At 37.5% G+C, this 25780-nt stretch overlaps 1 protein-coding gene across 2 annotated transcripts in view; it reads right to left on the reverse strand.

Moving 5' to 3' along the window:
• PREX2 (phosphatidylinositol-3,4,5-trisphosphate dependent Rac exchange factor 2) overlaps positions 1-25780 on the reverse strand; it is a 181093-nt gene that overhangs the window by 132016 nt on the left and 23297 nt on the right. The gene's annotated exons all lie outside the window — the stretch shown is intronic.

The following is a 25780-nucleotide window of genomic DNA, read 5'->3' on the forward strand; positions in this document are numbered from 1 at the left end:
AAGTATGAATGAAGCTGAGAAACTAACATTCTCTGAAATGCCATTTCCACCCTGCACTCATACTACAATCAAGCAAGAGCAAAATGGGCCATTTTCAAAATCTCATTCTAGCACTTTACAAATTGACTACAAGACAAGCCAAAATAATCCACTAATTTCTAAATTAAAACTAGTCAGGAGGTACTACTATGAAATGTAACTTTTACCTTAGTAACCACAAGTAAGAGTTATATTAGTAATCAAACCTATTATAAAGTAAATTGGCTCAAACAAGTCAGATGCATCTGGTTTTACTTAATGAAAATGTCCACTCTTCCACCCCAAAGAACCTTATCCCTGCAGATCAAATGAGAAGATAGTAATACCACTAATGAAATACCAAAAGAGTAAGTTTTCTTATACTTCATGTTCAAGAACTAGAGACAACAAGAAAGAGCAATGTACAGTAAATTATTCCAAAAGAAATAAACCACATTTAGGCACAAAGGATAAAATTATTTTTTAGGAACTCATTCCATTACAAAGACTTGGGGACATTCTGAAAATATCTACACACTGTAGACTGAATTCTTACATTAAAATTCTTCACACAGACATGCATATTCTTTAGTCATTAAAAACTGGCACCACAAATGCACAAACGTCATGTCTTTCATAACCATTTAGCTTCAAGTCACTGTGCATTGTACACTGTACATGAACTCATCTAAATTCTGGCATGGTGCAAATTCCATAAAAGAGGCAATAAATAACCCCTGTGTGGAAGTACAGCAGTCACTGCAACCCTTTTTTTCTCTCTGCTGGGACTTGAACATTTTCATTCCCAAGCAGTGATCCTTTCTCTGCTGAAAAAGACTACATAACTGGCATTACACAATTTTGTTACTGAAGAGACAAATCTAGTTATCCAGGACATAAACAGAATTATTTTTGGAATATTGCCAGTATATTGTATGCTTCATATAACTCTCTACAGTGATCCACAGCGATGCAGTTTTTCTAATTCTTTAAACCCCTCTTTTTTTGACTATTTGTGCCTTCTTTCTAATGTTTTATTGATGGTAAAAAATGCCATTAATTCATTTGCAGCAGTTAACCATTGGTGGACGACAGCCTTTTATATCCTTCCTTGCTATAAATATCCACAGGGGTTATGGCAAATTTGCTGTGTGCATCACCTGTACAGTGTACAAGCAATCCCACATAGAGTGAAAGTCTGTTACACTCTGTGATTCTAAATTAATCTTTGAAAGAACCAGCCAACAGTTTTAAATTCACTTGGGGGGGTGGGCGGAATTGCAAGAACTACATCTGAAACTCATGTCTATTTTTACTATCTGTAATCTCTCTCTGTTCAAATTATTTCCCCATAGACCAAACATACTGCTCATCCACACTCATATTATCCCAGAAGATCTTCATTTCCTGTAACTGTGAAGGAAGGTGAACATTCAGTTGGCTGAAGGCAAAACTGAGACCAACCTGGAAGCTGCAGCATTAGTTATTCTTGAGTGATTCAAGACACTAGCCAAAAGTCATGAGGTCAAAAAGAATATACATCAGTTGCAATAAACAGAGCTGCCCAAGCAGCACTGTCTCAGACCCCACATCTGCAGAGGTTATCAGAAACTGAATCCCAGAAAACCCAAACACAGAACCCAGACACAAGTCACTAATTAAGGTAGGGAGGCTTAGGATGATTTCAGCCCCTTTGAGCAACATGGTGCAAGCCCGTATGTTATGTTGCTGCACTCATACTGCAGGAGTAGTGTAGTCACAATTCCGTTTTTTCCTAAAGACTTGTTGTCCCTATCAATGCGGATTTGCTTCCTGAAAAAATCATAATACTGTCCCACAAATCAGTGGATGTGACCATTTGAACCTTTCAGGGCACTTAGATGAGAGCACTATGAAGCCACACGTATCTCAAAATAATTGAAATACTCATGTTTTCTAGAAGAGTTGTGTAAGAGAATTCAAGGAGTGCAGGCAGGATGGAGATGTCTGCCTCCATCCACTTGCCACCAAGACCCATCCTTGGTGTTATTTCACCTGCTGTGGAGTGAGTAATGCAAAGCAACAATGAAACCCAGGTTCCCATTATGCAAATACCCTCACCAACTCCCTTCCTGGAACAGAGAAGACAGCACTGACTCCACACACACCACACCTCTGCTCTGGGACATTGCTAGGGAGAACAGGCCAGCTGTCACCAGGCGGGAGGGTAGAGAAGTAACTGTTTTTGTTACAGTGTAAAATAACTTAATCCAGCCCTTTGACTATGGAAACGCCTATGTCTCTGAACTCGTGTGAACACACAGTAGGCCTGAGAGACAGATGACTATTCAAGAGGCTCCAGTATTATCTGAACATCAGCTAAGGACAACCAAGAAAAGTTCTTCAAAAAATTAGTACACAAAGAAAAAGCAGGTCATTTGTAGACACAGCTTTAAGGAGGACCCCAACATAAAACAGACCTTAAAAGGAAAATATATAAAGATGCACAGAAACTACTCAGGAGTTGACAGCTGCTGAGCCAACAGAAAAAAGTTCATAGCAGCTTTTGAAAATACACTGCATAAATGATTACTAACCATAGAAAAAACACACCTGTACAAAAATGAAATAGAAGTAAAATGGACATCTCAGCCAATTTAGGATTCATTAAAGAAGTGAACACACACAAAGAAGTCAGAAACTCCTCTGAAATAGCACAGAGTGGTTTCTAAAAATTATACCGTAACTTCAAGCCTGCTGCTCAAAGTCCACACTCATTACCAAGCACCAAATTACATGAAGGAGCAAAGTATTACAAATTGCAAGGACACAGCTGAACAGCCCCTGCTCCTGGACTGAGCAAACAACTGTAGAAATCAATCGGCATACATGATTCTGATGCTCATGAAAAAAAAAGGAAAACCCAAAAAATAACAAACAACCAAAAAAACCACCAAAGCACAAATCAGCTCAAACTTAAAGCAGTTTCATTTATCATGCACACTTGTCAGTAAATCATGACTCATCTTTGTTTCCTGGAGTATATTGCACATCTTGCTGAGGTTACTTCAAGATTTAATCTACATTAGTGTAGATGTTTCTTACCACAACATCAAACGCAGAGAATAATGTGTATCCCTGTGCACTCCAGGATTCCAGACCCTTGTCACCTAGACAGTGAACCTCAACTTTCTCAAAGCTTTTCAAGTGTATTCCAGAGTTTCCCTTAACTTATCTTCAATTCTGATTTTCCTCAAGTAACAGCAAAGCCATGTAGTTTAGCTTAACATAACAAAACTCTCCAAATTTTCATCTTGGGCTACCAGCATTCTAACTAGGTTGCTATAGTACATGGATTCACCCTTGCAGTACTGCGAATGGAGGTCTGCTGCTCCTGGCACTTTCTGCCAGCATGACTCTTGCTGATGGCTCTTTTAAAAGATCTCCAGCAAACATTTCAGAGGAGGAAGCTGGCTGGGTACCACAAAGTGAAGTCTGTATTTAAAAGATCAAGTGAAGAGGAAAGATAAAAGAGAGGATGTTTGTTGTTTACATTAAAATAAATAAATAATCCAGTTTCATCTATCAATGTTTAGAAGTGTCTATGGAAAACTGTCATTCTAGGAATATCCTTGAGTCACTCAGATTGCTACAACCCCTGCTTCTGCAAAGTCTGACATTCAAATGACAAACCTGAACTTCCTCAGGCATCCTTCTGGAAACTTCATTAACACAAAATGGCATCTAAATGATCAGTGTATAGCTGCTTTGGAGAAGAAATGCCCAAGAATGCTGAGAAATTCTGAACACGAAGAGGCACACCTTTAGAAGTTTGACAAATTCAGACCGAAACCTGGGGTGCTGACTGAGTCTTTCAGAATAAGGGAGCAGCTATATATAAAATATTTAGGATAACAGTTTAGGTTCCTTAACTCCACTCAGGTCCTACTTGGGACATAAAACCTCTTATTTCTGGCTATGTACCACACTGGTAAGGAGTAGGGCAATTTGCCTCTACCTTTGAGAAATGTGGCAAAGCATTACACAGAACATTTGCAGAAGATTCCATACTAATAATAACAATGAAGGCAACTATATCCTTTTCTCATGAATGTGTATTTATTACCCACAAAATACTTTTACATATTTCTCTACTAGTCCCTGTTTCTAACTCTTTTACCCTTTGCCTGACACTGCTGTAACACACTATAGGAAACACTGGGACTGAAAATCCAAATTCAAAGACTTATGAAAGAATCTGTTCATTATGCCAAATAAACACTAATGTGTGTGCCTATCTGTTGATCTACTGCCATTTTGGAAGGCAGTGTGTTTCAGAGAACACACACTGAGTTCCTGTTACAGGGATTTTACTTCGGGTCTTACCGAAATAAGAGTAGCATTGTTGGGTTGTTCGGTGAGGGTTTTTTTCTCCATAGTTGCTCTATGTGTTGTTGGAAAAAAAATACGAAAAAGGAAAAAAACCCAAAACACACCACCACTACAGATAGCACAAGAAGCTGCCAACAGCACAAATGACTTCTCTGGCATCTGGAATGAAATCAGGGAAGACAAAGAAGTCTGTCTGCAGAAGATTCCCAGGGTACAAAGAGTTTTTGCCTTCTCAACAGACAAGAAATTAAGTCTTGAAATTATGTCAGAGCACCTGGATCACAAAACACATGTAACTATTTTTTCTGAAAGCAATCATCCTACTTTTGTGAGCCTAGAAAGAAATATGCTTTTTCATTTGAAAAAAAGAATTAAAGGGGTTTTTTTCCCCTAGACTTTTTAACATTGTTTCTACCCCTAAATCTATACTGTCATAAACAAAAACAAGGTGCACTGCAGAAACATACATATCTTTAATAAGGTCATTTCCTGTATATTTTCACTTTAGGAAAACCAGTTCAACTGAAGCACCCAATCTATCTTATTGAAGCCTGCTGAATAAAGCTAGCAAGATGTTTTGTACATTAAAACTGAATAAAATCTTATTTTGCACACTGCCAAAAGACAAAATCCTAGAAGAAAGCCACAACAAGGAAAATGTTCACATATTACAATTTTGTGTCTACAATAATAGCATTGTCTTCACAAATTTTGAAACACTTGTGATTTTTGTGCTTTTTCTTTCCATTCTTAGTGTATCTATAGACATCTGGATGCTGGAAAATATTTTGCTCTTTTCACAATATTCAAAATTATCCTAGGGAGAACACAGAGACCTACACTTTGGAAGAAAACTGCTCAAGATCATAGGTGACTAGCCCAATGTATTTTCTTATCATGGCTAATTCAGCTTGCAGACACTGAGGTAGTGTTTTGCACAGGAGTCTGAGGTCCTGTACACTGTAATTAACGCACGTCAGACTCCAGGTCCCAGAAGAACACCACGCCAGTTTTGTTGAAGCACTTTTGCTTGATTTTGCCACAAAAAAACAATCTCAGTAGAGCAGCAGCAATAGCAGCTGTGGTAAGCACTGTGTGCTTACCCTCCTCTTCCCATTAACCTGTGCCAGAAGCAGTGGCAGCAGAGGCTCAGGCTGGCTTCTGCTACTGAACAAAAGACTCCTCTCTCCAGTAATTCACCAGCTGAGGCACCACCTGTTTCTCCCATCTTGCCTGCAGGACTGGATAAATCAAAACCAGCAGTGAGAGTGTGAGCCAAGATCAGATGTATTCTTTCTCCCTACTGCACCTACTACAGCCACTTTCAAAGCTGGCTTCAGATTCTGCTGCCTGTAAGGACAGGGGAATAGATGGATGCATCTGCAATATTTTCCATTCTAGTGCTAATTTCCTTTCACAACAGACAGAACTATTCCCTTCTCCATTCATTCAGAATGCCCCCAAAGGGGAACGAGTCTGCCTGAAAGAGCATCCCTGGCTTCCTTCCTTAAAGTAAACATGAATTTAGAAGTAAACACACACACAAAAATTATTGCATTGAAGAAACATGGATCTTCTATAACCTTGTCATACATGGTGAATACACTGCCACATTTTGGGATAATCTTAACCCTTTCTCCATCATGTATAATCTTTTATTTTCTGATAAAGTTTTTCTCTATTGTATCAGAAAACTTCTTCCAAGAGAAGAGCAAGAAAACCTTTCCTCACCCTGTCCTGTGTCTCAATCACCCTTTCCATATTTCCCTCACCACTGACAATATTTTTCAACTCTATACTGCACATTTTCTTCATCCTATTATGCCCACCGAGACTGCTAACTCAGTTTCCTCCTTTGATGAGGAACTGCGCCCTAAACTGATCTCCCCCACCTCTCAAATCACCTGAGCTATGACTGTGCTTTCACTTTTGATCCCTTCCTTCCTTTCAGCTCCACAGCAGATGACAGGAAGGGATTTATAGTCAAAGTCCAGTTCCCCTCAGCCAAGCAGGAAGTCAGATGTCTCCACCCTCTTCCTTGTCCTGAAGCCATTCTCAAAAAGATTTAGTACAACCTTTTCCTGGCCAGAATCAGAAGGTATCTGTTCCCTTTTCTTCCCAGATGTCAAGGATCCCAACACTCACATCTGATATCTTCATGTGGGGAGAATGGTTTTCTGAGGACTAGCTATGCTCTTGCAGGTCAAGTCAAGTCTGGTTGGTGAGTAAAGATGGAGTTACTCACATACTCACAGTTAAGATCATGCCTAAGTGAATTACCAAATCAGAGGCTGGATGTTGGGCCAGCTCACATGTGCTGCTACAATCTGAAGCCATGTGCAGAGAGCTGCTAGAAGATCATCTAAATTCTTTCTTGATTAAAATGTAGCTTAACTAGAGCTTTAGAGAAAGGCCATACACCAGCATAACACACCCATCTGCAAGCTGAGCAGAAGACAGTCTGCCTAATATTCTTGGCAAATATTTCATGCAACATGGGTTGCTGCTAACTGGGCCTTTATCCCATTAAAACTACAAACAGGTTAGATTCCAGCCTCAGCACCACCAACGGACAGTCTTTGGAAGGGTAAGGGGGAAAGAGAGATTTCCCTGTCCCATATGAATTTCTGAACAGACTGCCGAGATGGCAACAGATCAACCGACAAAAAAAGAAGCGTCCATATCAATAAATAAAATGTTTCCAGCATGCTTGTTAAGAGGTACAAGATTAATCTTCATTGCATTTTGAAGATTTCCTGATGAAGAAAAAGATACTCTGGACTGAAGATACTCTGGATTGAAAGATGTTCATATGTATGTGGAATTCCCTCTGGTAATACATACGGCCCTGTTGGTGCATGTTACAAAGTGAATAATATACTGCTAATAATACAACTGATCTTGTATCACTCAAGTGGAATGGAAAAGAAATGACGTCTACAAACAAAGTCTACCTCATAAAAGTCAGCAGTTTCCTGAATTTACAGAACACTAGGTTCTTACTGGGAAATCTCAGTGAAATCAGCTGTGTCCGCTACCAGCAAATCAGAACAAGAAATTAGGAAACTTCAGAGCAACTGTACATCTAGAAGTAACAGTATGTTCCCATTAAACTGCAGTAATAATTAGAAAATAATAAATACATTTGAAACTTTAGCTTCTGCTTCTTTTATGCAGACATGTCTGTTTATTCTAATAAAAAAAAATCTTGAATTTTCACTTAATTTTTACTCCCAAAATGATGATTTTTCTAAACTTTTTTTTTTTAGTAGGAGAACACAGATTTGGAAGAACTAAACACTTCCAAAGTATTTCTGAGAAAACTTTTTAATTCTCCACTTCAAATTTTATTTCCTTCAGCAACTCACAAATTTCAGAAAGTGTAAAACGGTCAAGAAATACATTTGACACAAATTACCCCTTTGAAAGAATGTTTTAGATTTTCTGATTCAATTTTAGAAATAAGTTACAAATCTCAAAAATAGTACAAGAAAGTAATTCTCTGCTAACCTCCCTTCTTTAGCTTGCCAAAGTTCATTAAAATGTTTTAAAAACAAGTTTGAGTCTTTTCTGACTCAAAAATATCCACCAGAATTAAAAGAGCCATAATCTTTATCCCCAATTGTGAAAAAGAAACCTGAAATAACACATCACGTCTCCACTTTCAGAATTAAAATTTAAAGTTTAATTCCTATTGCATTTGATTAAGGGAGGAAAGCCGACTCAGCACCAATGAAAATTAATTAAATCCTTAATGATTAAGGCAGCCAATTAAAAAAACTACCTGTTTTACCTATAAACTGAGAAAACCTGAAACTACTGACAGTCGATCATAATGGGAGCCCACCAAACTCTTTTTATATGCTCAGTTTTCAATACATAATAGATTATTTTTCTAATATTGGATTGCACAGTCCTCAATTGTGCGTTTATTTAATGTTTAATAGGGTTAGATGCTAAATAGGAATTAGAGTGTTTGAGAGTTCTACAATTTTTATTGCCAGAGCTGTATAAACTGTACTTTTCAAACACTACTCAGTGCCAATTCTGGCTGCCATTTGTATTTGCACACTTATGCCAAGAAAAATATGAAGCAGGGAAGAATATGAAACAGCAGTTTTCTATCCCAATTTCAATTCCTCACAAAGTCTACAGAGAAGCTTTAGTGAATACAGCACCTTCAAAAAGTACCCTCCCAATCACAGAAGAAAGCAGGAACATCCCATTTAGTTATTTTCCAATCAGTAGAAATCAGAACACTTCCCTGCATAAGGAAATCTCTCTTATGTCTGGGATACATATCCCTGATTCCTATCACTTGTCACTTAGATAGATTCTGGGATGACCAAATGGAACCAAATTAACATGCAATGGTGCCTCATTTCATGCAACAATCATGTGCCACATTTCTGAGTCTCTTACTATGACAACAGTCTTATTCTGGTAAAACTCCCAGACAATTATATATACTCTGGCTTCACCTATAAAATATACAAAACTGAGAATCTGCATAATCAAAAGACATGAGGATCTATAATACGATGATGTCACTATTCAAATGCATTGTGAAATGTTATCTTCAAGGCAAAACAAGCTTTTAAGAAAACTGAATTACTTTAAATTACCTACTTCACAGAGCATTAAGATGCTCTGGGCTTCTGAAGTCACTAGCCACTTGTTTAGTAACACACATAGTACTGCAGAATTATTAAATAAATACAAACAGTAAGTCATGGAAAGGCCTTGAAAACATAGCAAGTAATCCTAGACCAAAAGCAAGGCTTTACTACTGTCAACAAAAGGTAGGGTAAACAAAAAAAGCATCATGGAGAACAAGCTCCCAAGAAATACAACAAAAGTTAAAGTGAATCCATATTTTTACAGTTATCCCAAGCATGTTTACCTCCACCCAGTAACATCTGCATTTCCAGATTAATTTGAAATAATTTCACAGCAATTTTCATATGTTCAAGTATCATGGCTGCACTCATGTGCTTTCATGTCCTACAAATCATGGGGGGAAAAAACTTAAAATTTCAAGTCCAGTAAACCAGAGTTTATTTGAACGTTAAGAGAATACTAACCTGCAACCTTTCCACTGGCCTTGGATGTGTAGCATTAACTGTAAATCAATTCAATCACAACTGTGAAGAAATGATGTACCAGAACACCCAAAGCAGCCAGAATGGTCATTAAAGTGGGCTTTAATAATAGCCCCCATGCACAAAGTGGCTGAAGCATCTCCATGAATTTGATCCTTAATTTGAAATCCAAGATTATATACGCTACACTTTGCATCAGGGGAACCATTCTGACAGCAGATTGTCTTAACAGTAATTGTCCTTCTACACAGATATGTAAAGCCATTAATCTTTGATCCAAATGTTCAAGGACATATTTGAATTCAGGTAGACAAATCAAGCAGAGGTTCTATACGCCTGCCCTGGTGAAATTACATGTGTTTGCAGTTTTAAATCACTTCTTTCCCCCCCACCCCTTTTTGTGAAGCTGTGAAGTTCTCAAAATTTCATTGGAAAACTGGATCATCTTCACAAGAAAATTCAAACACTGAGAGCAGAACCTCTTTGTAAGTAGGTCAGAAAGCATTTTCAGCTGTAATGTATTTATCCAGCAATAAATTTAGTGACAGACTACTTTTGAAGATGGTGATAATGGGGAGTATTTAACAAAACATAGAAACACACATGCTTACAGAGATAATTATATCTATTCTTGCTGTACCATCATGTAGTACAAAATGTCTTCATCAGACAAATACAGTCTTATCACACTTGTATAAAACAATTTTAGATATTTAATATTTGTTTAAGATCAAAGCTCCTACTATCACTCCTAGTTTTCGCATTTCAGAATTTTAAATGAAATGTAACACTGATATGAATGACCCCACCATCCCAAACCAAGAAACAGCCCATCTACAAAACCCAGGCTGTGTTAATTGCTACCAACAGCAGCTTATTTAGTACTTGCACCTTGTACCACTTTGTCACATGCTGGAATTGAAAACAAATTAAAGAATTTCTCAACAGTAATGAGATCTTCTTGTAATCTAGTAATGAACTCTTCCCAGGGCAGCACACACCACTGAATTCACTGGTATCTGGTCAGCAAGGCTGACCAAAGCAATTCTTCGCAGAAAGGCTGACCAAAGCCATGGTAATTACTTAAGGCACGAAGGTCTGAATTAAAAAGAAATTGTTTCAAAGCAGAAACACACAACTTTAAGAAGGTGACAAACTCTTGCTTCTCTTCTTGGAGTAATTTGCCTGAATTTTAACATCTTTTTTCTTGCTAAATGATCAAGAGTAGATAGGTTGAAGAAACTAAACAACTAGACTACTCTGAGAAATCCAACTGGCTGCAGCAGTAAACTGAGGTTTACAATTTCTGAGTACTGGCACAGACCCAGCTTTCAGTTTTGTAGGGTCAGACCCCCAGCACTTCTGATTCAGGATCCTACAGGAATCACTGACAATTCAATGAAAGAACGGGACCCCATTCAACTGGATCTTACCGCAGTGTTAAAAGATTAAATTACAACCACGATCGATTCTCCATCAAAGATATTCTGGTGAAAAGAAGTGGACTTAAAATTCACCTTGAAAAACTAAAACTATTTTAATTAAAATACATTTTTTTAAGTATTTAATAAATACTGCAGTGGCACATGTATACTTAGATGATTTGTGACTTTAAACTCTCATTTCCAAACAAATGTTTTCAAGTGCTGGGAAAAAATAATACATTTCTTGTATCATCCATGGAAAAAACTACAATTACAGCTATGCAATATTTTGCAACCTGTCTTGAAAAACTTATTTTTTATTTCAATCTAGAACTTAAAGAATAAAATTAGTAAATGAGGAAACTACTGCCTTCTGAAGATTAGATACCGATGTTAGTTGTCTTAACTCTGTTCCAACAAGAATACAACCACACCAAAATTTAAATTATTTTACACACAGCTTCATAACAAACAAAAGATTGTTACATGCCCCTATTGCCTGCCATGAACTGGTCTCATGAATTTTCATCTGCCTATATGGTTTTGAGCCAATTTCCATGGAAATGCAATCATTAATAATATTTTTTCTGGCTTATATTTGATTCATGAGATGCTTCAACTGCACAAATGCAAAGAACAGTTCATCTTTGATTTCTTTATTGGCTTGATAACTATCAGAAAGAGTACATGATAAAAAAATTCTAGCACTCCAACTTTTTTGTTCATGCTACCATCTAAACATCTGGTGAACATTAATTATATCACAGGATATTTACATGCTAATCTCAGTTTACATCCATCAAAGAGGTTTCACTTCTTGAAGGATACAATGATCACCAAGGACATGATTTTAGAGAAATAAATGGAGCATATTCACATCCAGAATACAGCTGCAGGAATAAAGCCATACCATCTGAATTTATCCACATTAGCTGGATTGCCATACTGTCAAATAAATGTGTAATTTCAAGAAATATGGACCGGGATTCTGTGTGCATGCTGGGGAGAAATAACCCCACACATGCTAACAGGCTTTCCTTCTCTCAGTGGTCCTTTCTTTTCTCCTTTCCCTATTCAGGAACACGAAGACTGCATGGCTGTTCTTGCTCCTTTCATTTATTTTTATAAGAGAACAAAAGACAAAATCTGATTACAGTACAATTTTCATTGCCTTCCTAATTACATTTTTGTCTGAATGCTGGGACCTTAAGATGAGAGAGCTTATTACTACCTTTTCTTGAAATAAGAGGCTCATTCTTTTAAGTTATTATCAAAAGCTTTAAACCATCCTCTAGCTGAAGCAGAGAGAATTGGGGACTTTTTCAGACATTAACTCTGTAAATAATAGTACAATAAAAACTGCCACTCCTAATCAGTCCACAGGGGCAGTCTAAGACCACTACTTAAATTAAAAAAGGAGAGGACTCAGCTGTCGTAGCATCACACGAATTGCCCTCCTCACCTGCACTGTAACTGCAGACAAGTACAAGCAGAGCACTTTGGTGGCAACTGCCGTCTGTTAATACTCAGCCAGAGTTTGACAGCACTGAATATTGCTCATACCAGGACATAATGCTGCTTACCAAGACACCCACGTTGATTACTCAAACTAAGTCTCACCAAGTCTTTCCACATAAGGTTACACAAGGATAAGGAATATTTATTTGTTTTTATTATTATTATTTTAATTTCATTCATGAATTTGTCATGAGGAACGTACTTTCAGTTCCTATTCTCCAAACTAAAAAAAAAAAAAAAAATTGTCTAAACCATTCAAAACCCCAGACACCAGACTTCTAAGAACAACACAAGGGAACAATAGTGTTAGTGGGACCAGGAAATCAAGAAACCATAAATAAATATCAAGTATTGTATTCCAACATCTTCAATAGTTTTAGATCCTGCAGTCCTTCCTCTGGGTGAGGAAATGACGCCTCCACAAGTTTTCCTCTTGTCTATAATAGAGCATTATAGTTTATCATGCCTGGGCAAACCAAAGGCATTGAACTTTCAGATGGTAAGCCATGCACAGGCCCATCTGCTGGGCAATAAAAGCCACTGTGACCACAGATTCACTTCTTGACTACAAGATGCTGCTCCTCCACTACAAAGCCTGATTCCCCTCTTTTAAGGAACAGAGTACAGCTGTCTCAGAGATGACAAATTCATCTGAGCCATGGCACTGCATGACTGTATCAGCAGAGACAGCTTGAAAATACAGGCAAAATAGCCTCAGAAGCAATACCATGGCTAGGGAGCAGCTTTAGGAGGAGAGCTGATGCCAAGACCAAGTCTGACAGTCTTCAGGTCCATACATGATCCTGGTAGAATTCTCTTTATCTTCCTTCTTCCCTTTGATCCTGCCTGTAGGAAGAACCAGCAGCAGGGAGGCAGTGAGGCCAGGGCAACACATTCTCTATTAACATCTTCCCGGATGTGCATTATTCACAATTATACCAAAAATGAAGGGAAAGAGGAAGAAAAACTTGTGGGAAGACAGGTTTGCTTTAAATTAGGAAGCACAAGCCCTGAAGAAGAATTAATACTTCACACACACAAATGAAGCCAAAAGTGCACTAACAGGCTGAAATCCCGTCAGAAAGCAGCAAAAAGAAAAGTAGGTTACTTGATCTTGCAGGCTGAATATTACTTTCCCCAAACTGACTATTAAAAAGTTACTAATTGCTACACTTTTATTTTTTCCAGTGGCATGTGAAAGAAACTGGGATAAGTACAGAGGAAAGTTGCCAAATCCACAGAGTTAGAAACTTTCCACAAGCTTTTTTTTTTTTTTTTAAGAGACGGAGTTCCATTTCAAAATATTTTTCTAGCCTCTTCTACTGTGAAGACTGCAGTGCAATGATGGATGCTATCTCTATAGATAAACAAAACCATCATTCCCAAGAGATTTGACCTTCACCTTCCAACCTAAAATAGTATGGCCAACTACATAGCAGCAGACAGCCCACATCCTTAAAATATGTTTGACTGAATTATGGTACTAAGTACTAGTCTTGACTTCTCAAGTTTGCTACAGACTGCAACTAACTAGAGGAATAAAATATACAACTAAACCTAACAGTTAAGTTTGACAGAAAATAAATTCCAGCAACTAAATGGTGACGGAATATGTGTACTGTTTAATTCGTTGTTGTTCTTAAAAAGAAGTGCTCAAAAAATGCACAAACTTACATCATCGTTACATCAACTACAGCAATAAACTACAAGCTTCCAGGAAGTTTATCATCCTGTTTGCTGACTATAAATTGGCTTGTTGTGTTTTGATACCATGTTCCTGTTCCTTCAACTCACTCCAAACTAGGCAAGCATTGGAGGCAACTCACTGCCTGTACTTCAAACACTTACCCAGCCCGTATACCTTCTCATCCCAAAGATGCTGAAAAGAGTGTTGTACAGCAGGAACAGTTTCACATCTTCCCCCAAATGTGAGGGAATGAGCAGAACTGTGGCTCTTTTGACTAGAGGAGGGTAATAAAAACACACCCATGTGAAAAGCATTTTAAATATACTGGACATTTACTGACCAAACATGGCGTGAATATTTAGGTAACAGGATGTTAATCTGATATGTTGTCATTTAAAGAGGAGACCACTGCAGGTCCAACAAACAAAAAGATTTAAAGTTTACAATTAGGCTTCTATTTGTTGGGTGTTATGTTACATTTTATTCCTACTTTTAAATTTTTATGGAATTTCCTTTCCATTAATACGCTGCTTCACCAGAATTACCAGCAACCAACGTGCAAAGGGAAAAGCATGAAGCCACAATACAGTCTCAGCCCTAATATTGCCACTATGATTTCTGCCACAAGGGTAACTCTTCAATAACCAGCATGCGACACTCTCACTACATAATTGATATTTCCTACCATTTAAATGGTTTTCAGCAAATTCTGTTCTAAGTCTGGGATAATGGGATTAACTCTACCACACGAGCTATGGAAAAATTTAAATCCTTATCAGTGATACTATAAGCCCTCTCTTGATGACCAACTCAAAAGCAGAACTTTTGAAATACAATAGTCATCACAGAAAACTGAGGTCCCTTTATAATAAGATAAATCAGCTGAACAACATGAGTTCAAACATTAGCATGAAAGAAAAACTAACTTAGTATTAGGGAATACTTCCTTCTCTATTTTGTAGTCTCTGCTGTTATCTGTGAAGCTCAGTAAGCACACATCACATTTTACTCTCTTTGTAAAGAAACTCAGCATCCAGGACTAAGACAGAAAGAAAATTTCAAGGAACTTTGATAGCATGGCAAATACTGCACATTTTCCTTCTGAACCCTGAGTGGACAAGCATCCTGGTCACATATAATAAAGAAATGCAACATCCATTTGCAACGTAATGTAACATAACAGAAAAGCCTTCTAGAGATGTCTTCATTTAGTGATAAGGACAGTATAGCAAGGCTTAAGTTCACAGAGCTGTCATACATGAGGGTAGATATTCCCAGATCCAAGCAGCTCATAGACACAGCATCCCTTCTGGAAGCACCAGAAAGCTTGTCTCATTTTCTGAAGGGATGGGTGACATCCAGATATTGTTTTTCAACTGTCCATTTAGACTGCGAGGACACTTCTTTTTCATTGTCATCCAAAGAAATAGACCAAAGGAAAAGAGCACAATTTCCTGCCTATTTTGAAAAAAATCAGAGTTCACCTAAGGAACAAAGCAGGGTGGAGGCCCCAGCACTACAAAGTCCTCCTGAAGCACAGTAAGCGCTTGGAAATAGGCAACACTCAGCACGTCAACTTGCAGCAACCAGATCACAAATAAATAAACCTGAAAGACAGACAGACAAATAAATAAATAAATACATACATACATACATAAATAAATAAATAAGAAATCTCTATGTGCAGAAAAGGTGGGTCAAACTGAGGCCAAATCCCCAGTGAACACAGAGCTGTTCAATATACCAGTATGCTTTGCAAGGCAAATGCACAAAGGATTTTATGGCCAATGTAGTTTTCCTGGTCGTGTGATATTATCTAGCATTGGATTGTGCATTTTCAGACAGAAAGGGGCCTTAGCCATTGGCCTTTTTCCAGGAGCTAAGGCAGGAAAACAATCAGATTAGCAGCTAGATCGGACTGAGAAATCAATCATAAGTACATACATATCCTGTCTGTCACACAGATGGTATGTAAACAGGTAATAGTAATTAGCATAGCTCCACACAAGTATCTACCTATGCAATTAATTATGTTCAAGAAAAAAAGACTAAGTCATTCTGTAAATACTGCACAATACTCTGTATTTTTGTCTTCTCTTCAAAAAGCAGACACTGATTTGAAAAGATTCCATAACATGCTCCCATTCAGCAAACAGGCAAGAATATTATTATTGCACAGCCAGCTTCTCCCACAGTACCCATTTTTGTCAAACTTCTTCTGCACATGAAAAATTCCAACAGCAAAGTTCTGGATTATAGCACACTGTGAAACCAGAAGGGTTTCTGAATGCACCTTGCACAAGTCTCTGTGTAATGTTGTCAATCTGGCATCCATCCCAATAGCTGCTCCACATTTTTCATTTAAGCAGCATGCAAAGATCTGGAAATTCCCCAAACTAAAGAACAAGCAAAGTTGTCAATAGACATGAGCCTCCTGCTCCTACATAATCACATTTTTACATGGTCCTCAAAAGACTACTGTATCAGGGAATCCTCTGAGAAAACACAACAAAACAAAATAAATCTCTCATCCTCCTGAAGCGTTCCTCTCCCCTCACCACAAAGGAGAAAAAAGGACCTGCTTGCTTATTGTATTTGCTCTGTTTTGTTCATGTCCTAGATAACAGAGGAACTGAGGCAAAGTTCTGCCCTTACTTCTGAAAGAGTATTTTTCCCAGTTTTCTCCATGAATTGTATGATCTTGATCAAACTCTTAAAGTTCATATCTTGTATACCGAAGCCTCTGTCTTAGCAAACAACCAGACACTGGATCACATACTGTAGTGTAGGACAGGCAGATTTGGCTTCTTAAAGAGTCCAAAATCTCCTCTGTATCCAATGAGTAGTCAGTGCATAATGCTGTCTTTGAGAGGTGTTCCTGGTAATTCATAGCCAGGTTGCTGAGCTATGGGCTATTTAAAACTTTTCTTAGATAAGGTAGTAGAATTTGTACGATTCAGATAAAGTAACAGAGTCTGAATAAGCTTGGCCAACAGTACTGGACCAGTGGGTGCAATGTTCATGTGAATGCTCCCGTAATCACCATGAGAAAACTATCAGCAGTTCCTTCAGGCTATTCAGTCTCACAATTTCCAGTGCTGTCAATATGTGCACAAAGGTCTTGTGTGTAGTTTCTGAGATTCCTGGACACTAGAGACAAGTCAAGTAGACACAATCCTCCCAGCTCCTGTGTTTAGAGTGTGTATGTGCTTTGCAATCCCCATGAATGCCAATGGTTTAATTTTTGACCACAAGAAAACATCCCCAGCTTTACTGTTTGCCTCTGGTTGGAGCAAATGTAAAACTGCAACTTTGATAGGAAGGAGGACCTACACATCTGGTTTTGCCTTAAAAAAGTCCTACATGCCTAGTCACTGATTTCAGTGAAAAAATGACTTCGAAAAAAATAATATTTTGTCATCAATTTGCAATTCTTATCCTGAGTTGACAAATTGTGTTTATTGATCACTTTATAAATAACTTGAATCAGATTTTGCTAAAATCTGACTTTTCACTCTGCCTCAAGAGTACGCATACAGGGCTATCGCTCCCAGGTGCTTTGCTAGCAGTCTTCACACTGGCAGAAGCTGATGCAAAGTCAAATATATCAACTGTTATCAGATCCACTACCATGGTAAATAAAATCAACATATTCTAAGTTCAAAATAACAACAGGTTTTCTAGCAATGTGAAAGTGACCTGGGACACATCAGAAAGACAAATACCTGGGTAACAATTACCAAGGCTTCAAAAGTCCACAGCAGATTTCCTGCCTAGTCAGTTATTTAAATACAAGAAGTAATAATCACTAAGCACTTTCTTGAGAGTTCCGTTATTTCTATATAACATGTAAAGACTTCCTCATGAATCAGGTTGAATGAGCTTTCCAAAAAAGCAAACAGGACCGAGGGGGCAGAGCAAAGGCTGATAGATGGGACATTAGGATCTTAGTACAATACCCTGTTATGTAGCCTGAAATACCAAATTTGTCATAAACTGGAGTAACTTCTCACTGGCTAAAGCCACCCTATGTAGAGCCCAGACTGTTAGATTATGTAAATTTACAAATGCACTGTTTCACATGAGGAGGTCCAACAAGTGAAACTAGTCAGGATACAATTAAAATTATCCATAATTGAGAGGATATTCTGTTCTGAGTTCTTGGGGTTTAGTTTTGTGGTACTGTTGCCATTGTAAAAAGCAGGTTTGTTCCCTTGTTTGGCATTCCTCGTGAATGACATTTTACTTGTATGGTCTAGTCCTACTCCTGTAGTTCTCATGCTATGAGATGAACCTCAGGAGAAAATAACTGAATTCAGCCACATATTTTCAATAAATATGTCATGTTACCCTTTTGAAGTACACTATCTGTACGATGTTAAACCAGGCTACTCTAAGCAAAAAGTAAAGTAAAACGTCAGTGGTGGATTTTGTCAGGGTATTGTCACTTGCAGCACTCCATACACATAGAAAGAACCATACCACTTTTTTAGAATTTGGTTTAGATGGCTGCATTAATTTTATAACATGTTTTAAAGTCCTCTTACATGATTCCAAGTATCTGACTGAATTTATACTGGGTTAGAACTTCAGGATCAAGCTATTTTTCTAATTGGGTGTACAGTCATTCATTTTTAGAAAGGATAGACACTCTAACTGAAACACATTCTTCAAATATGAATGTTCAGTCAAAGTCTATGCAAGGCAAAATCCAGCATCAATGTTTTTCTCTATCTTTTTTCCTTATCTACAGGACTGTATGCTAAACGTATCAGATTCAAGTCTCAAAGGCTCATAAAAGCGCTTGTTAATTAGATATTTGGGATGCAAAAAGAACTGCTTTTCCCACAGAATTTAACATAGTATTTTGGAAAAAGAGTAATCCTTGACTGAGTGTATTAATTTAACCTGAAACCACTGACATGTTCCTGCCAGAACAGATTGTAGGAAATTTCAAGGTCCAACATTTTCTTCTAAGTTCGATGAAAACAAAGCCGTGAAGATCATTTCAGTCAACCTCACTCACAGGAAAAAAATGCTGGAGGAAGCAGCCAGAACAGTAAGGATGTGCTGATGCAAGCAGGAACTCAACCCTTTTTTTCATGTTAGAAGAACACCCCTCTCAAAGAGACATTAGGACAGAGACCTCATTGGTAAGAGGGTGGTAACTAACTCCAGGCTGAAACAATGTTCAGGACAGTCTCTCTTTATTGTGCCACACTAGAGCACACCCAATGTTAGTGATGCAACATCAGAGGATTTGTACTTCTACCTCCTTTCATGCATTAGTCAATTATGTTTGCAGTTTGCAGAAATGTAGACTTCTGGATCAAGTCTTATAAAATATGCAGGTTACATCTTAAAAGGAAAATACCAACTCCTATGAAAAAAAAAAAATTAAAAAAAATCCTTTATCATTTAAGACAAGCCGTGCTTTCAGAAGCATGCCCACAGCCCCAGGTGACTGAACCTGAGGCTGTTTCTGCTGGGTTCTGCTATACCAGCCAGCCCAGCACTGCTGTTCAGACCATGCAAATGGGGCATGGCTGTCTTGGGGAGCTCTTCTAAGGTGCCCACAAAGACAGATCTGTGCTTTCTATTTTGAATGGGGTCCAGTAAGTGTTCAGTCAGTGAGGCAGATCTATCTATCTGTGTATATCCACACACTGTACTTACTCAGTGTTTACTGCAGGCTTTTTTCTCCCTACCTTCTTCTTTTGTTTTGTTTTTTTTGTTTGTTTGTTTGTTTATTTGGGGAAGGATGGGGTTAAAGATTATTGTCATCACAAGTAAAAAACAGCTTCTCAATATTTGGAGGATGGTAAATATGAGGCACAGTCATCCAGGGGTATGGAAGCACTTTACAAACAATACACTGAGCTTCCACAACGTACTTGCAACATTAAATAACTGTAGAAGCTCAAAGTGAAAAAGGAATGCTGCCACACATTTGCAACAAAGCACAACTTCTATATACAAAAATCAACTGGCATTCTTTGCAAACGAAAGTGGGTTCTGAAAAGATGCAATTAAAAGGCTTAATTTCCATGAAAAACAATCAACACTGAGAGGAGTAAAGCCACATAATTCATTAAATCCACTTACATTCAACTGGAATACTTATTAAGGCCTGTATTCCCATAACAGATCTACATAACTGTAAATGTACCCCAGCAGGAAGCCTTCAGCGCCTAATAACTCCAACTAGTGCAGAACGCAGACACAACCCTGAAGCAAAATGAACTGAGAATATCATGCCTATTCGCCTTCTCTACAGAATGTTAGTATGGCTTCAAGGAAACACACAGACAGGGCCTTGACGATGTAACAGATTGTCAAACCTCAGACTAATGGTTATGATGGACATTTCTGCTCCTGAGGCTCCATGCAGCTCTCTGCAAGTAATGTTCTAATTAATTCATACAAAAAGAAAAAACTTAGAGCATCGTTAGTGGTCTTACAAGAAGTATTTCCTGATGTTCTTACAGGAAATAAGGCACATTGCTGTCTCGGTCACCTTCCGTTCAAGTGCGGAACACATTCTTTTGATTTTGCCTTCCCTTAACAAAAACATAACAAGTGTATTCAAACAGAAAAAAAAAAAAAAAACCACACATAAACCTCTTGAAACAAAACACTCAACTGCATTTGCTTTTAACCCCCTGCAGAAAAGCAAAAGACCTTGCAGAAAAGCAAAGACCATATGACAAATATTAGTCACATCACTTCTTATATAAATGGAAGACACTAATAATGTCCATGATACCAGAATTTACACAGGGCTAAAAGTTTAAGAGTGCTTTTACTATCCTGAATGGATATTTTTAGCAGATAGTTTTACAACCGATGCACACACTGAATTGCCATTGGTTTCCAAGTTTTTCAGAAGCATACAGCTTTGGAACCTTCCTTCAAAATTTGTGTTTAAGTGCTGGAAGCAGCCCATTTTGCATATCCTTTCATTCTTGCATCAGAATTAAGTTGCTTGTATCTGTTTTCTGTGCATGCGCTTTTTATAAAATTTGCAGCAAGTCTGAAATGCAAAACTTGCCAGTGCACTTCTTACCAATTGCTTTTTCCTTTAAACTGTGTAAAAGACACAAAAATAAAATATCCCAGATTTTAAATAGATAGTTCTATGAGGTTTTAAAGTGATTCATTTTTTAAATGATTTTTTTTTTTCGCTTTAGAAATGAAGCAATTTTTAAGTGAGGTTTTGAGCTACAGCAATTCTTACCTCATTAGTTTGGAAAGACCATTATCTTTCCCTTTTTTTAAAATAACTACTAAGAAGTTACAATAAAAAGCCACAGTTAAAAAATAAGGTCACAGAGTCATGAACCTTAACCATACTACCAGTTAACTTCTTCCATGGAACTGTGGGAGCACTGGGCAGAATGGCAGGCCCTTCCTGAACTTACAGATCACAGTCCTGTAGACACCAGATTGCTGTGGATTACATTTAACACACAGATATAGCAGCGAGAGATGCTCTGTAAATCCAAAAAGAAAACAACCACAGTAATAATTTTCTCCCATGTATAATATATGTCACATAACAAGATACATTAACTTACTTCCTTTCATTTTCCTCCATCCATTCCTATATTCAAGACCATAAGGCTGTAAATTATAGCTTTTTGGAGACAGTACCTGTGAGAAGCATTTCTGAGACTACTGCTGAAGTCTATCCTCTTCCTATGAACAGTTTACTCAATGTCTCCAGAAAAATATAATTTATTGCAATAGCAAATGAAACTGAGATGTGAAGAGGTCTCCTTCCTTTAAGTGAGTTAAAAATCTAAAGAAAAATTACATACATCTATTCACCCTACGACAACACCCCAGGTAAGAACATTTGGGAAATAGCTGCCTTTGCAGCAGGAAGATTCACCATTTACCTTCTACACACACAATGCAGAAATTCAGTGCCCTGAGAGAAAAGTGCAGATAGTTTAGGCTTGAATTCTAACACCAACTACTCACAGCAACCCTGCAATCAGAGCCAGGGAGGCAGGCATCATGTCTGTCTCATCCTTTATATGAAATCAGGGAAACTCTACAGTGGATTACTATAGTTTATTTTTTTCTTTCACTACCAAAACATATGTATGAATGAAATAGGATTTCTTCAGAAGTAAGGACTTGCTTTCAACTGTTGAAACGGCCTTCTTAACCTGCACAAAGCTGTACTTCTAAGAGCAATGTCAAATGATGACTAGTACCATCATCTGCCCTGTAAAGGCTCAGTATTCGAGAATTCTGTCAATCTCCTTCACAAAAATAAGACTTCTGACCTGTATAAACGAATCCCTTCAATTGGGATTAAAGAACTGGCTAAAATGGTGGTTAGTTTACCACAGATCATCCTTAAAGTCTGAAGCTAACAGCAGCTGCTTTGGGTTTTCTCAAGAGCAGCACAGCCAGCACTTACCTTTGACTTTTTATACCATTTATTAACATATTCTCAGATACTAATAGCTCCTGCTTCCTTCTGATAATAATGTGATCTTTTGCTATATGGTACTATCTCACATACACTCCTCTACAAGAGGGGCCACTGGCTGATACAGGAAGACAGCGTGGCCAAGGCATCTTTGTGAAGGGGCTACAACTGCTGCCTGCCCCACCATTTGGTAGCAAGCAGGGAGGTTGGTATTATAAAAAAGGAGCTGAAGGTATATTACTGTTGCTTACTTATAATTACAGTAAGAGACATTTTAGTTACTTCTTTTCTTATTAAACTATCATTTCATAAGGCCTTGCAAGCTAAACAAAAAGAAATTACAAATTATTACCACCTCAGAGAACTGAGGGAATTTATAACAGCAAATTCGTTCAAAGAGCATTTTTATCAACATCTGCTACATAAATGTCTTGTTTCCTAAAATCACCATCACCTGCAGTACCTACAGTTAGTTAACTGTTAGTAAACTCATATAAGCTAGAATTTCAGAGTTAGAAACACATCACACATGCCTGGAACAGGCTACAACAGTAACCAAATCACTCAATTTCAGGAACCCGTGTGGAGGAATTTACCCACTAAGCAATATATTCAAAAGCACTTTTAGTCAAAAAGACTGTAAGAGAAGTTACAGAAAGATGAGTACACGAAATAAATACTTACATGTCTTAATATTCTGCCTATGGGCCAAATTCCAGAGATTATTAAGCTTAATCATAAATTTGGACTTCCTTCATTTACTGTGGCATGAACTGATCTTTGAAATAAAAATACAAACTCCTTTCTTTGATTATTTTTTAATTAACTGAATTAATTAGAGTATTTCATTACGGAAATACTTTTGCTTGTGTGTATTGCTTTAAATCCTCAGAAACTGAAGATTCAAAATTCTTCTAGTTTTTACCTCTCTGTACTGTCATGTGATTCAAAAACCAGTGACGCAGATCAATAACATAAACCAAATGAACACACCTCTAGTATTGCCAAACTTTGTTAACTGTACTATGACAAGTATCAGAGGTTTTTGCTTTTTAAAATCAGCTTAAAGCAGAGAATGCAATGCTTAGTTGTGGTCATCCTATCCTTCTATTGGACAATACAGGATAAACAATGGCACCTGCATATCATCACCACAACTTCATCATCACAGCATCATCAAGAATAGTCAACATATTCTCTTTCTCAAATTCCTGGGTGCTCCACTGAATAAATATTTCAGGGATTGAAAATTTTTACAAATACTGAAAGCAGATAATTTTGTTCCCCCATCTATAGATTAGAAGCTAGGTAATCTGTGCAGCACTGGAAGGATGAGTTAGATCTTTCAGAAGCATCGCCAGAGAAAAAAAGGTTGCATCAGAATCTGGTTTTTTTTACTTTACATTTACACCTGCCAAACTATATAGAAATGAAACAAAGGAAATAATTATCCACGTGTAATGAAGAAAAGTTCTCAAACAATTCTGGGTATATGGAGCGTAATTTTTTGAAAATGCAAAAAACAGTGAAATTCTGCAACTGCCTGTTGGATTTCAAAGGGATAAAAAATTCAAGTATTTTTATTAACACACTGAGCTTTGTAAGTCAATGCATATGGTTGCTGAAATCTCTGACCTTCAATTCAAGACTCATGGAATGTGAGGTATAACACATTGCATTTCAAATATATCAACATGCCAGAAGCATCTTTAACTCATCACATCTGAAAACCCAAAATTCCGATTCATATCCCAGACTTCAAGGGAGAGAATGAAGAATCACTGCAGTCCAAATTTATCAGAAAGGAAAATGCCAGAACACAATTACTTTTAATTGGGTCTGAATAACAATGAGAACATTTCTTACCACTTGAAAACTAAGGTAGAAATATTAGTCTCATCATCATCATCCAGGCCAATGTCATAACCACTGTTTTGTTTTCATGCACTTTCGGGGTTCTTCTTCCTGAATGTATTTTCTATCAGGTGCAAATAATTTAAATACCACCTCTCAATTCTGCTTTAGTACAGCTGAGTATGTTTAAGAACTAAACAAAACAGCTACACAAATATTTCAGTTATGAAGAGTTATTTCCATTTTTAAGCAGAATAAGAAACTGCAGACAGCTTAGAGCAATAGAGGGGAAGAAGAATGTCCTCAGATGGCAATAATAAACAAACAGCCTTTTATTCTGGTCAGACCTAGTAACAATAGGGCACAACAGTTCTTAGTTCATCCTATGAATGTAGATCACAAAGATCTTTTACTCTGATTCAGCATCTTTAATTCATTGAAATATTTAAATTTTGCACATGCATTGAACCTCTAACTGTACCACCACTTGAATGTTTCTGACTGTACAGTTTGGAAAAAGTTTTAGGACCCTTTACCTACCATCCAGTAAGATGGTCCAGGCTCATTCCATACACAAAAATGAATCTACTTTGGCTTTAATTTTGTTTTACAAAACAACTGAGACATAAACTAACCCCAAACCTGACTGGATACATCATATTGATTATGTAAAACAAGCCACAAAACTAGAACAAGACAGCATTTTGAAAGTGACTGTTACTCTGGCATCTAAGTAAAAAATGAGGGGAAATCTGCTTACATTTCTAGCTCTGCAGAACTATTCAAACCCAGCAAAGCCATGACGGTACAGGAGAAAATTATTTGCTTCATGTATATCAAAAGCTGGTAAGCAAATTCATTTTCTAAGTTGTACACACTACCTTGATCTTTAGAGCATTAATAGCTAATAACTAGGAATGCTTTCTGCAATTTTTTCTGCTCCTCACAGAATTCTCTGTTCTTAATGGAACCGTTTTGTCTATAATTAACAGGTTTTAGTCATTAACATAACGAGGGGGGGGGGGGAGGACACACACCAACCAACCCACAAATAAAAAATTATACAGTTCTAATTAGAGACATACACAAAAACATTACATCTGAAAACAGGTATGGATAATTTTCAAGGTTAAAAAAAACTTGACAAAAGGCTGATTACAGTCACACCAATCATTACAGCTTTATTCTAAACTCTGCATCGAGTTTTCTTCTTTACAAAAACAGTATCAGCATCACCACCCATCCTCCAAAATGAAATCACATTAATTAGCTAGGGAGAAAAGTTTCAAAGCATACCAAATGCTTACTAGAGCTCACTCTGCTATTGTGTTTAACTTTGAAAACAAGTCATGATGAGGGA

This window comes from Falco punctatus, assembly GCF_963210335.1.
Source record: "Falco punctatus genome assembly, chromosome: 3".
Taxonomy (NCBI): domain Eukaryota; kingdom Metazoa; phylum Chordata; class Aves; order Falconiformes; family Falconidae; genus Falco; species Falco punctatus.